We start from the raw sequence: 15,620 nt of genomic DNA on the forward strand, positions 1-15,620 counted from the left end.
CTGCCTTTTTCTTCAGTCGCTCCTCGTCCTCCATGTCCAGGTGCCAGTTTGTGAACCAACAGAGAGTAGAGGCTGGACCAGGCCCAGGAGCGGCTGCAGGGCCTGGGGTGTTGGATACGGACTTCCGATGCCGACGCCAGTAGTGACAGGACTGCGGGCCTGTTGTGCGCAGACGCAGAGCCTAGGTGTAGCTGTGGGCACGGGCAACAGTGCAGTGTCCAGTGTCCGGCGTTCAGCCCTTTTAGGGCCTCGGAGCGTCTGTGGAGAGCCCGGGGGTGGTGCGAGCGGCAGGCTCTAGCTGTGGGCATGCGCTAACTGTGGGCATGCGCACGGCAGTGCCGGCGGGTGGCGGGAATGCGGCCAGATCCAGGCACCTGAGCTCTGTGGAGCGGAAGCTTGAAGAGGCGGGATGGACTCAGGTGCGGGTTCCCGGCCGCAGGGCGTCCGTGGTGGCTCGGGCTGGGGCAGCTGGGGAGAAGCAGGGTAGAAACACCGGAAGAGACTGGCCACTGTCGTCTGTGAACACGAGAAGACTTGTGGAGCCCTCGGCGGCAGGAGCGGCGGGGGAGTCTGCGGTGGCGTCGCCAGCCGCCATTCTCCTCAGGGAAAGCGGCGGGAACTGCTGGCGGCCTCTGCGGAGCTGCGCGCTGCGCTGCCCAGGGAGGTCCTCAGGGATGGCAGCGCCGGGGGCCCCCTGGCGTCCACAAGGTGTGTGCAGGTGCCCGGAGGAGAGGACTGTGGGAGCCCTGGGCAGAGCAGGCCATGGGAACGGCGCTTGCTCTGCCGGTGGCCGGAACCTTTGTTTCTAGCTGTTTCTGGACAGCTCAGTTCTGCGGGTCTCCGGGAGGGGTGAAGCCGAAGCTGTTCTGGTGCAGTGCCCTGAGAGGCTGGGAAGCTGGTCGCTCCCTGCCCTCCTGTTCCTGGTGAAGGGAATTCTCTGGGGTCTGGGATTCCCTGTTGGCACCGAGCAGTGCTGGACTGGGGGAGGGGGCGGTGCAAGCTGTTCTCCCTCTTTTTTGTGAAGTTATTATCAGGTTTTTTGCTCCATGGTGTTGCTGAAGTTTCTTCAATGGACTCCTGAGATTTCCCAGAGCTATTTAAATTTATGGATAGATGTCTACTTGTCGTCCTTTGTGGTGAGACAGAAGCTGCAGTCTGCTAGTACTCCATCTTGGTGATGTCACTCCTACCCACTCCCCAAAATTTCTTGAATGAGCTTTCCTATGTCTACAAAAAAATATACTGCTGTAATTTTGATGGAAATTACATTAAATCTGTAGGAAAAAAAAAAAAAGAGGAATGACATCTTTACCAGGCTGAGCCTTGCAATCCATGAACACAATATGCATCTCCATTTTTTTTAAGTTCAAGTTGGTTATATTGAATGATTCATAAATTGGGTAACATCCTATCCAGTAAATAGAAAGATGCTCCCCATACATCTCCTTTCTTTAAGGTCTTTGATTCTTTCATCAGTGCGTTTGCATTTTTCAGAATGCAGTTTCTATATATGTTTTATACATGAGTAAATTTATACATGAGTATTTCGTTTTGGAGGCATTTTACATATTTACAATATTGTTTTTGAATTTCATTTTATAATTGTATATTACGTTGCCAGACGTAGGAATACAATAGATTTTCATGTGTTGACTTTGCATCCTACAGCCTTGCTAAATTCACTTACCAGTTAGTTGTGAGAGGTTTTATTATGCCTTGTTTTGTTTTTAGACTCTTCAGGATTTTCTCCTTGGATGATAACATCATCTACAGGTAAGAGCAGTTTTATTTCTTTGTTTCAAATCTGTATGGTTTTTATATTGTAATCTTGTTAAATTTCTCTGGCTGGAGCTTCCTACTTAGTGGGAATGGTGTGTTTAATAGGATTGGTGTGAGTTGACACTCTTGCCTTGTTCCTGAACTTAGAGGAAACTATTGTGAGGGTAGCTGCAGTTTTGTTCCGCTTTGTTTTTGGTAGAAGCCTTTTATCAAGTTGAGTAATTTCTCTTCTATTTCTGTTTTGCTGAGAATTTTTATTAGCAGTGAATGTTGAATTTTGTCAAAAGCTTTTTGGGCATGAATTGGTATAACCATGTGGATTGTCTTCTTTAGATTGTGACTATCGTGGGATATGTTTGCTTTTAAACATTAAACAGATCTTGCATTCTCATGATAAACTACACATGGTTTGGGTTTGCTATTCTTTATATATTATGTTGGATTATATTTGGTAGTATTTTGTTGGGAATTTTTGAGATTTTAAGTGTTAAATGGAAAACCTGCTTTACATGAATGAAGTTTTAAAAGCCAGAGTTGGTACAAAGGCTCCAATAAGGTAAGTGATTTGTATTGGTTTCTAGTAATTTCATTGTGACCAGAGGATAAAATTTATATGATTTCTTTTATTTCAAATGTGTTTAAGTCTGTTTTATGATCAGGTTATGATCTGTCTGGTGTATGTTCCATGCATACTTGAATGCATATTCTGCTGTTGTTTAGTGGAGTGCTCTGGGAATGTCCAGAGATTAGATCCAGTTGACTGATGGTGTTCAGTTTTTCTATATCCTTGCTGATTGGGAGCATTAGTTCATATTTCAGTTTGATTTTTACTCAGCAAGAGTGTTGAAGTCTCTGATTATTATTGTGGATTTCTTAATTTCTCCTTTCATTTCTATTGGTTTTGTCATGTGTATTCTAAATATCTCTAGTTAGGTATATGTACATTTTAAGATTGCTAAGTTTTCTTAGTGAATTGACCCTTTTATCATGTTGAAAACCTCATGAAACAATATTGTGATTTTTTTTTGCTTTTAACTATTAAACATTTTAAAGATCTCAGAGGAGAAGAATAGATAATTTTATTTACCTAATATATTTACCACTTCTGTTGCATTTACTTTATTCCCAGTATTCCCAGTTTTCTTCTGATATTATTTCTTTCTGTTGAGAAAATTTTCCTTTAGTGATTATTTTAAACCAAACTTAGCTGGCAACAGATTCTATAGTTTTTCTGCATCTGAGAATGCCTTTATTCAGCTTTGCTCCTGAAATATAATTTTGCCAGGTATAGAATTCTAGGTTGATTTCTTTTTTTGTGTTTTGTTTTGTTTTTTATTTTAGCACTACAAAATGTATTTGGTATTTGATGAGAAATTCTAGCCATTGAGGCTGCTATTCCCCTATAATGTGTTATTTTTCTCTGTTTTCATGATTCATTTTTACTGTCTTCAGCATTTTGTATATGTTTCAAGGCATTAATTTTTGGAGGACTTATCTTGTTTAAATTTCACTGACCTCCTTGAGTCCATAGGTTTTTTTCTCTTCAATTGTTTTTTGGCCTCAAACTTTTTCTTCTTTATTTTTTTCCTGGGGCTTTAATCATACAAATATTTTATCCTTTGGTAGTAATTCAGTGGTTTGTGAGAGACTCTTTATTTGGAAAAAGGAGGAAAACATCGTAATTATACTTTGAAAATAAAAGCTTCAGTTAACATGGAGATACCACTAGATTGAGGGAATTAACTAACATCAAATAGAAACAAGAAGAAACACTGTCATGTATATTTAAACAATAAAGTGGATATTTCTGAGAACCAACATAGAAGTATGTAAAATATAAACATTAACTGTCTGGTAATTTAATCTTCTGCATTGCTGTTGCTATGTATAAGTAAATGCGCATGGTGCTATCTGCCACTGCCAGAGGTGAGTCATTCTTGCAAAACATATTAAATATTAATAAGTTTAGACATATGGTACATTTTAAACATTCTTTGAGCAGTGTTCCAAGAAATAACAACTTTTGGAGGCAAATAATGTTTAAATTGACAATTTTAATGCATAATTATGTGAAGTGCTATTAGTTTTGCTAGGAATTCTGCATATTACATTATTTAAATACTACCCAGTAATGTTCGCTGGGGTTTCCACAGTTTGGATATTCACTGTATACTATTGATCTTTGAAAAAAGAAGTGCAGAGAGAATATATGAATATTGCTGTGGAGTCCTCTTGCATAAAACTAGGAAATTACATAAAATCTAAAGCAGAAAAGTAAATACAGATTTTTAATGGCAAAATAAAAATCAGGACAAATGAATAAAATATTTTTATTATTTAAAAAGGAAATGAACTTATATAAAGCATCATACATGATAACACTCAACTTGCAGACATTTTGGATGAACTTAAAACAATTCAAGCAACATCAGTGCAAAGTAAAGGAAGTCATTCTATGCTTGGAAAATTTGTTGTGAAACAAAGATTAAGACGACAGGATATTTTGTATTTTAAACTTTCATTTTAAGGGTAATAACTTATGAATATTAAATACTTCTGCTATTATGTTTTAATTTTTTGGCATTAATTAGTAGTAATGTTTCCTTCTTTAATGTTTCTATTATCTAATATCCCCATGTCAAGTAGAGTTCATTTTGCATACAATTTAAATATATAATCTTGTTATACTTGCTATAGTAAAAGCCATCCATGCGTTTTATATAAATTTTTTACAAAATCCCCCTGAAATATTTGCAATAATCCTGTCATAAAAAAGATTCACTCTTTATTTGTTAGCTGTTCATTATTATTTTAAAACATAATTTCAAAGTGCTATAAAATACAGAATTTATTTATGATTTTGAAAATTCTTAAGAATTCCCAGGAATCTTGATTTTTCATTATCAAATTCCCATCTTTTGGGAATTTGAAATCATGAGGTGGGTCCTAAGGCTTCCTGTAGAATGCCAAGGATTCCAGGGAGACGTGTGCGGAAATATCTAAACCAGGTGCTCCTTAGGACTTTGCATATTTTGGATTTATAGTCTTAATTCTAACTTCAACTGCATGCTCAGTGAGGAAGAAACCCATGTCTAAACATGATTTTATTTTATGCTGGAAGGGCTCATCCTTAATTCAGGACAGCTTTTCCTTTTGTGGCTTTTGAGGTTTATGTCTCTGCTGAGTGTTAGAATTTCAAAGGTGAGAGACTATTTATTTACATTAAGGCCAATTTGTCTAACGGAAGTCTGACAGTTGTAATAAGTCTGTTGCGCCTTTAGAGATTCTTAAAAAGAAAAAAAAAAACTCATTCTGACAGGATAGCAGTGGAAAACCTTGCCTTGATTTCTGAACTTATTTGTTCTTTGAGTTTTTATGAACTATATGGAAAACTTCCTTTATGTGAAAGGAGATTTAAAAGCAAGAGTTAGTGCGAAAGCTCTAAGGCAGGCATATGGAACCTGGAAACATAAATGGAGTGAAATGTGCTTACATTGTTGGTAAAACATTTGCTCCTGTTTAATAACTTGATAAATGGATCTCCTTTCCTAATTTGTCTGACCGCTGGTATGGGTTCTATTTGAGTGTGAACTCCCTGCAGGGAAACAGAATATATACTACCTACAATGCAGTAAATTGGGAGAGAAGTAGAATCTGATTTTTGTCTTTAACAGCCCAATTTCCTCCTTTACCTGTACATTCAATTTCTTGCTTCCCACCCTCTAAGGAGGAGGAAATTTTAGAGACAGAGAAGTTAGAAAGAGAGGGGCCATTTTTCTGCTCATTTATGTGAGAAGAATCTCTAAACAGAGATATCAATCTAATGATAAGGTACTCAGAAGAAAGGGGATCTGTGTGCTCAAAATCCTGAGTTTAATGCTTTCAGATAAATACCCAGAAGTGAGATTGCTGTATCGTGTGGTAGTTTTTGATCTTTTGAGGTTCCTCCATACTGTTTTCCATAGGGGCTGCATCATTTCACATCATTTTACATTCCTGCCAACAGTGTACAATATTCCAATTTCTTTACATCCTCACCAGCTTTATTGTCTTTTTTTTTTTGATATGGTAACCATCCTAACAGACGTGAGATGATATCTCATTGTGGTTTTGATTTGCATTTCACTGATGCTTAGTGATATTGAGTACTTTGTCATATACCTGTTGATCATTTATATGTTATCTTTGGACTCTCCTGTTCTTTAAAGCATTATTCACGATAGCTAGGAAGTAGAAACAATGTTAAGTATCCATCTACAGATGCCTGGGAAAAAATGTGGTATATACATACAATAGGATATTATTCAGCCTTAAAACCGAAGGAGATCCTACAATATGCAGTAACATGGATGAATCTTGAGGACATTATGTTAAGTGGAATAAGCCAGTCACAGAAGGACAAATACTGTATGATTCCATTTATATGATGATCTTATATAATGATCTGAAATCATCAAATTTATGGAAGCAAAGGGCAGCATGGCAATTGCCAAGGGCTAGGAGGAAGGGTGAAATGGAGAGCTGTTCAGTTTTAGTTATGCAAGATGAATAACTCCGGAGATCTGATGTACAGCATTGTGCCTAAAGCTAACAATACTGTAATTTACATGTAAAATTTTGTTGAAAGGGTAGATCTAATGGTGAATGTTCTTACTACAATAAAAAAGGAGACCTAACAGAGAAAAGAGAGCTCCACTCATGTTAGGGCACACTATTTGAGCATCTTGCAAATTGGGGTACCTGGAGTATTTGGGGTGTATGATGGAAAAAAGAGAGAAGAGGAAACGTAATTTCACCAAATAATTTTGTGAAATGTAAAACAGATACACTTTGAGATAATTAATAACATTTGTATTAAAAAACTTTTGATTACATTTGACCCTTGAACAACTCGGATGTTAGTGACACTGACCCTGTGCAGTGGAAAATCCATGATTTCTACTGTTTTATAGTCTTTCCTGATCCTCAGAATTAGCAGAGGACCTGGATGGATGAAAGCCCTCTCCCCTGCCCTGAAATATATTTTAAATGAATAGGGAAACAGATTAACTCTCTAGCTAAGATAGTGAAGGGGTGTGAAAGGCTTTAGTTTAGTATCCATTTTTAGGGATAAGTGTCTCTGTGGTGGAAATGATACCACTTTGAGAGTTAAAGCAGAAATGACAATGGTACAAGTGAGAAATTTTTCTTTTCCAATTTCTCGCTTGCCGTCGAACCCAAATTGAAAAGAGTCTCAAGAAATATTTGAGAACTGGTCCAGTGGAATGAAGTTTAGAAACAAGTTCTGTGTGTAAGAAGTCCTCAGTATTGAAGGGGATGTAAGCAGTAGACAATCTGATGGTAGTCTGGTCCCTGGAAAGAATATTCTGGGTAGAACTGGGTATTTTTTCAGACAGTGTGGATGTGGCTTATATCCATCAAGATCTTTCTTTACATTCTTGAATATCCTCACTCTTTCTCATGCTGTGAATCGGTATTTCACACTTTACACATTGTCCTTTCTAATCATTTGACATAGGTGTCTTCCCCGCCCCCCCCAATGGTACACCTGTTGTTCAGTACTGTATTTTATGTGATGTATTTTTCATTCTTCCTTCAGGTTTTATCTTGATTATTTTTCATGCACAGCACTAAAGTAACATTTACTATAACAGAACTTTATTGTTGGATATATAATTCCCTATCCCTATCACAATGGTCAATGTACTTAAATTCTACAAAAACTTCCTATTTGACAATATCAGATACAACAAAAATATTTTAAATTTCCTGATTTAAGATTAAATTATATTTTAAGTGATAAAGTATGAAAATAAAAAGACTTTGTTTGCTTATTCGTTTAAATACCATAGGCTGTTTTCTCCTAAACAGATGGAAAAGAAAGGGAGGAAAAGAAAGTATACATTCTTATTGTTTCCCACTGGCTGTGTTTACTTGATTTCATGCACTTAATATTTTTCATCCTTGGTGTTCACTGTAATTAGCTGAATAAGATACTTGAAATAATGCATTTTCATAAAAACAATTATATAAAAGTGCTTTTAAAAATCAATTGACAGCCTAATGTAGCATTTCTCAAACTGTGCTGTTGGATATGCTATTAAAAACACCCTATGACTTTAAAATAGAAGATTGGAAAATGCTGCATTACACAAAGTCAAATGGGTCTGCAATGGTGAGATTTTTTTCAGAAAATATTAGTGTATAAGAATCCTAAATAAAGATAAACTTATGAAACTGTTTTTATCATGTGCACACTCTCTGTTTTCAATTTCTAATGTTATATATGTACGTGTACCAGGTAGAAATTATTTAGTTTTTTTTTTTAAGTTAACTGAAAAGTAAAACAGTACAGAAATTGTATGGTTGCATTAAGTGAAGACAAACTGATATCTTGGCATTCTGTAGGGATGAAGATTTCTCTATGGTTTAAACATAGAAAAATGGCATAAAGCCTGACTCATCATGTGGTATGCACAGCAGAGTCATGCAGGATTCAAAGGAAACTGAATCTAAAACGCTAGCTCACTTAGAACACACGACCTCATATTTCACATTAAATTAATGGCTTTTCTTTTTTATAATTGTGTTTGTTTTAAGCTATGATTTTGGCAGTTTAAAAGTTTTATAGTGAATGGAAAGATTTTATACCTACACTAATGTTTGCATATATTTAAATAAGTTTATATTATTTTAAATAAACTCACAGGATGCAGGATTTTTTCCTCTGTAAAGAATAGTTTTATTATCCAAGATTTAGAAACTTTGTCACATGATGGGCATCACTTAGCGTTTCATTTGTTCAGTAATGTTTAAGTTTCATAACTATTGACTTAGAGCTGATAAATCACTTGTAGTATGGAAACTCATGTCAGGAATAAAAATGAGTTAATAATTATAATCCCCAAATAAATTATCCCCTCAAAAACTTGAACTCATCAAAAGAAAAACTTCACTCTACTTAATATCATAAAGTTTCTTAAGAATAGAAGTGTGATGTTACCACAGAACAAGTAGAGATTTTAGCAATTTCTGGTTGAATATTATTAATGCTTTAAATCATCCCTCTGAATGTTCAAATCATAATGTATATTTAATATGTATTTCTAAATTTTATTATGGTTGTTACGGACTTATATATTTTCAGAGACATAACCTGCATGAGAGTAGAAATACATAGACTTTGAGAACAAGTAGAAATGTCTGCTCTGCCACTTATGAATTTTGTGATACTGGGTAGTCAGACACTAAAAATATGAATTAAATAAGTCTTCAAAAGACCTCTGAGATTGCATAAATCTCATTTACTGAATTACTGAATGTTATTTTTTTCCCTCTCACTAAATACTACCTATACAAATGTAATGGTTAAAATAATAAAATGGGCTTTTTGTATAATTATTCTGTGGACTTCAATTTCAAATCTCTTTGCTCTGAGAAGAGCATTTAATAATATGCCTCAAGGAAGAAATATATAAGCACTAAGTCTTACTTAAGATATCTTAAGAGGAAAATGGTTTTTCTATGAGTATCCCCTAGTACTTTTATAGCATAAATGTATTGTTTTTAGTCCAAATGTCTTTTTGATGAATTTGATACTCAAATAAATATTAACATAATTCACATATAATGCCCATTTGAAAGGTTATGGGTGAATTTTTTTATTTTTTAGAAAAATGCTCAAGTGAGTTAGTTCATTGCCATAGGATATATTATTCTTCTCATTTGAATCATAGTTTTTTCAAAACTAAGATCAATTTTCACTTATGTTTTCTAAAGATTTCTTTTTCTGTGGAACATGTCTATAAAAGGTACAAAATGGGGATAAAAGTAATGAGAATTACCAGCTACTTAACCTCTTATGCATTTTATGTACCTATGCTTTATAGCTGTTTTGGTTGAAATTAATTCATGCATTCATCCACCTTTCTACCTAACATTTTAGAGATGAAAGAACATTCTCTATAGACTCCTACATTTACTCACTTCTTTAGTGAGTTTGCCTGCCTGTTTAAACAAATCAACATTTCTTCATTTGTTTATAGTATTATTATCACCCCTGATCTGTTTATTTTAAGTGAGGGAGGAGCAGCTAGCATTAGCATGTGCTTGCAGCTGTGACATTTTACGCACTAATATTACTTGTCATCTGGAGAACCCCAAGAGAAAGGTATCACTATGCTCATTGTACAGTTGAGATAACTGAAGCTTAGAAAGGTTAAAGGAGAAATCACTAGGTATGCAATAATTAGGTGGTGGTTCTAGGTCGATTTGCTGCCCACAGCCTTGGTCCTTTTAAAAGCCAGACTGATGTCTAATATGACCTTATCACACGTGCCATTGCTCAGTTTCTTCTCTGTTTTGAAAATTCACATTCTATTGCCTCTTTGACCTATTTTACTGAGATTCATCTCACTCTGTTAAGAAACAACAACAAACTTTTAATTGATTCTCATTATGATCTTCCTTGCTTCTTCCTTTGACTTGACATAAAACCTTCCTGTTGCAGGCAAACCTCATGACACACGTGACTGTGTCCTTGTTGGTTGATTCCTGTCTATGTGAGATAGTCTCAATGATTCAAAAATTTGACCTTAATAAATGTACTCTGTTCAAATCTGCTCCCCTAAGGACACTGGTTTCTTTCTAGAGAAAGCTCTGATTTCTGAGCTCCTGAGGAGACTTTGACAGAGGTTGGGCTGCACAGGAAAGTGTCCTATAGTGACATATCTGGAGGCAGAAAGAAAACAGAGATAAAAGCCAGGAGGACCATAGCTGATGGTTGTAGCAAGGACAGTTTTCAAGCCCATGCCTAGAAATTTGCAGACTTGCTTGATTTGCCATGTATTCAGCAAACATGCTTTGAACTTTCAACATATGCCAAGCAGTATACAAGAGAAAAGCAGATTAAAAATAAGGGAATGAAACTGCCAAATCTTAGGTACTAAGCATGTGACAGACATTGCAGTAGATAGAGCCTGTTTACGTCTTAAGTTCTACCGGTGTATTTTTTTCTGATGAATACCTATTGTGATGGTTAATTTTAATGTTGACTCGGCTAGGTCATGGAGTGCCCAGATATTTGATCAAATGTTATTCTGTGTTGTCATGAGGGTGTTTCTCAATGAGATTAACATTTGAATCTATAGATTGAGTAAAGCAAGTTGTTCTCTCTAATGTGGGTGGGCCTCATCCAATCAGTTGAAGGCCCAAATAGAGTAAAAAGATTGACCCTTGGTGATGGGGCAAGTAAGGGAGAAATCCTCCTGCCTTAGTTGTCTTCAAGGTGGGACATCATTTTTTTTTTTCCTGCTTTCAAGTCAGACTGATACATCAGCTCTTCCTGGGTCTGGAGCCTGCTGGGCTTTGAAGTCACACTTACAGCGTCAGCTCTCCTGGGTCTCTAGTTTACTGACTGTAGATCTTGAGACTTGTTTGATTTCTTAATCATATAAGCCAATTCCAATAAAGGAAGAGAAGGAAGGAAGAGAAGGAAAGGAGGGAGGGAGAGAGGAAGAAATTCCATTGGTTCTGTTTCTCTGGATAATCCTGACCAGTATACCTATGTTGGTATGCCATGGACAGGAGATGCCAAGAATAATTCATTTTCTCATTTATTTTTCCCTGATTTTCTCCATCAACACAGGCCCCAAGAGTTTTTAATTGAGAAACAGGGACATCAAAATGGACATCCTTCTTAAGAAATCTGAGGCCACTTAGTTTTTAGCCCTTACCAATTCTCTCTACACTCCCAATCAATCAGAAATATATTTCTGGGATATTGATCACTTCCTATATTTGTCCATTGCTATTGACCAATTTTCCAGACTGCAATAATCTCTTGTCATGTCTGTGATTTTGTCACAACCAAGTGTCATCTGCAACATTGACTTGATATTTTAATATACTCATCATGTTTTACTTAAGTACATTGTGCTGAAGAGGTTTGAATATATTGTTATTTTACATGAAAAACTAGTATCATTTGCCATAAAGACAAGGTAAAAATAAACTATAGAAAACAAGAAAACACTATAATATTCTAATAAGACCATAAGACCTCATTGCTCCCAAGGCTTTGAATTTGAGCCAGCTTTCTCTTTGTTTCAGATGAAAACTAGCGAGTATTAGAGAATTGAAACTTTCTCTTTGATGCAGTCAACATAGATGAACGGTACTCCAAAAAGAATATGCTTCTTACTGCTTGAGTCAGTGTTAGAGAGGTATAGTTTTTACTGACCCTAATTACCTATAGTAATACTATGATATGTGCATAGCATTTTAAAGAATATTATTATTGAACATTTCCATGTTCAGTGGTAAATTATACCTTCTGATCATTTTTTTCCTAGCCTTTTCCTTCCCTTCCTCATGCCAGATTTTCTGCATAGAGGTGCTTTCTTGGTTGGGCAAACCCTGTTCTGTTGTAAATAACTGTCTTCCCCAGCTCCATAAATGTAACTAAATTATTGATAAACTAGAATCACCTGGAAAACTTTTGCAATTTAACTATTTGAAACTTCTCCCTGATGGAATGAAACCATCTCTAGAGTTAGAATCTAGAAACTTATCTTTTTAACAGCAGCCTTCATCCTCATCAAGTCATGAACCAATCTGGACTGAACAAGTGACTGTATCCAATAACCTAGGATCTGTTGCCCCAAGGGTCCATCAATGGCCAAGAGGTGTTGGCTAAGTGTAACCAATATTGAGAAGAGAAGTTCAAAGAGATCATGAGAATGTGCCAGTAAGGAACCACAAGAAGTATCTGAAGGAGAAGTCTTAGTGGCTGCCATCAAGAATTTAAAGAGATCAGCTTCCCCCTTTGAGCTTCTAGAGGAGTACATAATTCTCAGGCAAATATCAAAGAACATTCCAATGCAATATAAGCAGATGAAACTTTTGACTCATTAGAGTGGCTCGATAATGCATTCACTTATTTACAGTTTCTTGGATTTCACTATTTTCTAAGGTAGAAATGTGGGATATAGAGATAAAATGGACTTAGGGCTTCCCTCGAGAAACTTGTAGTCCAGTAGAATGACCTAGTAGTGAACACGCACAGGGATACAGTGATGACTGAATGACTACGTGGTCTCATGTGACTGCTATATAGGTAAAAGGTCACACATGATGACATTTGGGGCTTTTTTTCCTCTAAAATCACAAGTTCTTTTACTGACTTGTTGCAGAGGTATGCTATAAATGACAGGGAGGGGAATGTATATATATATATATATGTGTGTGTGTGTGTGTGTATAATGTACTTAGACATATATACACTCGTATCTATTTGAAAGATATCACATTTATTCTCCACATAGCTTCCAGCAAGCCCCTGTTTATTCCTCCTTTTATAGCGAAGAGAAGAATGCATTTGGACGTGAAAAAGGCAATGCTTTTCCCCCCATTCTGTTTTTGTTCCTATTATGACTCTTGGTTGCTTTATTTCTAGCAAAAGGAAGTATGTTAGCTTTGCTTTGGCTCTGGCAATTCTTTCCTATTATTTGCAGTGAATGGAGTAATTTCCAGTTAGTGTGTTAAGGATCGATGGCAATTTCAGGTTCCTGTCTCTACCATTCATGTTACCTTGGGTTGAGCCTAAGGCAGAATTGTGAAGAAGGTAAAAGTAGTTTTGGTGCCCTCTCCCCTTTTCTTCCTTGGTCTCTGCAGACTCATTTCCTGCAAACAGGCACTTCTCCTGTGCTCCCTGGCACATTCCCAAGGACTGAGTTTCAGTTGTGAAACCTTAATTGTCCTCTTTTGGATTCATACTTATGGATTCTGTATGACCAGCTATATGCTAATCACAGACCACAGAGAAAGGTAGCCTCTTGTCTTCCAGAAGTTTACTGTTGCACAGTAAGAAAGCGAGGAAAAATACTTGCAAAAAGTTAGAAGGGGAAGTGCCCTAGGATGCCAAAGGAAGGAGACGATATCTGATAATGGGGATATTTGATTTGGGCCTTGAAGTATTTCTTTGCAAAAGTGATGTCAGATGGAGAAAACAAGGGAAGCCGAGATATGAAATGAACCACAGGTAATATATACAAAGGTTGTTCTTGGTGGATCTCATGGTCTGGAATATATGAAGGGGAAAAAGAAATTTGTGTACAGATATGAATAGATACAGAGAAATCACTAGATGATTCTAAGTGATTTTCCCTTAATACGAAACATTAAATAAATAAAAGTAAACCTTTTACTAGTGAGATAGGCCTGCTAAGTCACGTATAGAGAAACAGCTCTTTTTGTGTTAAATACTGAATATCAATTGTCTGACCATAGAAACAACATAAAATTGTCAATATGTTCTTTTTCCTTTCTATGTGTTATAGTGTCCTGGCTAGAGGTGGCTTCTTTTCTAAAGTGAGAAACTCAGTTTGGCATGTTCATAAGAAAGTAATGAAGATTAGACTGGAGTGACAATTAGAAAGAAAATATGGAAGGCCTTCAGTGCTAAATAGAAACAGAGCACTGCTAGGCAGCCCATGAGAAGTTTGCTGCATCCTGCTCTATTTATTTTATTCAGTTATTTTAAAATCTTCATTACATGTTTATTACAAACAAAAAAATGAGGCAACTATAGGCAATTTGAAACCATAGAAAAGTACATAAGAGAACATGAAAGTCATCCAAAACCTGTTACTCAGAAATAGTAATTATATATGTTTCCTTCTAGTTAAACATAAATATAAAACACACCACACACACTTTTTGACATTGATAGAGCTGAAATCATGCAGCATGTATTTTTGTTTACTTATTTTTTAACTGACTCATATCTTATTCTATTAACCAGTGTATAAAAAAAACCTTTCTGAACAATGTTAAATAAATTGTAAGGCTGATAGCATTTATCCTTTGGTGCCTGGATGATATTTCTTTCCATTGTTCTATAATGTTTCTAAAGAGATATAAAGATAAGCAGATAAATATGCAGTTTTATTTTGCTTTTATTTCATTTTTGTCACCTGAATAAATAATTGCAGTTTGCTAATCGTCCCATGGAATGCCCTTGGAGTTCACAGCTGGAAGTGGGTTGTTGTAAATAGCAGTGAGCCCCCTTCTCAGTACAGTCCTTGTTTAAATCCACCGTAGACCTGTTATACCGAAGAGAGAGAGCCTTACCGCGAATGTCATGTTTTCAGACAAGCTGGCAATGGAATAACTGGCGGCAGCAATCCCCTGCATGCGTGCCTACCAGGAGCCTTCCTGCCACCCCTCTATGGACAGCCTGCCCCTATAGCTGCTACCTACTAGCCAGCTGTTTTCTGGATGTTCTAGTCTAGGAGTAGAAGTAGGAATTGAGATCCTTATGTGGATGAGAAGGAAAGAACGCTCAGACTGTCTCAGTTAAAAATCCTGTGCAGTGATAGAAGATGATGGCAGAGTTGATAAACACATCATTTCTGAACCGAGGTAAGAAACATTGGTAACGAGATAAAGGGATTCCCTAACATACCTGACTGGTGGATTTCTGTGATTTGTTGCATAGCAAATATGAATTGCCAATGTCTCAGTCTCTTCCAGTTCTTGTCAGTTTCAGTACTGACATTTTTCTGGCAATAAGTAAACCTAGTGTTCAGTATAGTTTTTTTTTCCCCCCTGCAGATTTGGATTACCATATATTAAATGTAACCAAGACCCTCTTAATGGAGAAAACTTTTGCATAGAGATACATCAGGGATTCTTTCTGGTCTTAACCTTTCTATTTTTCCTAGATGCCTTATCAGTCTGGCCATGAAACATGTCCTATATTTCAGGGACTGGCTGAAGGCCCTTTTCTTTGTACCTGGGTTTTCTTTCTGTTTAAATCACTTTGACATTGATGTTTTATG

This window comes from Camelus bactrianus, chromosome 9 (genome assembly GCF_048773025.1).
Source record: "Camelus bactrianus isolate YW-2024 breed Bactrian camel chromosome 9, ASM4877302v1, whole genome shotgun sequence".
NCBI classification, from domain to species: domain Eukaryota; kingdom Metazoa; phylum Chordata; class Mammalia; order Artiodactyla; family Camelidae; genus Camelus; species Camelus bactrianus.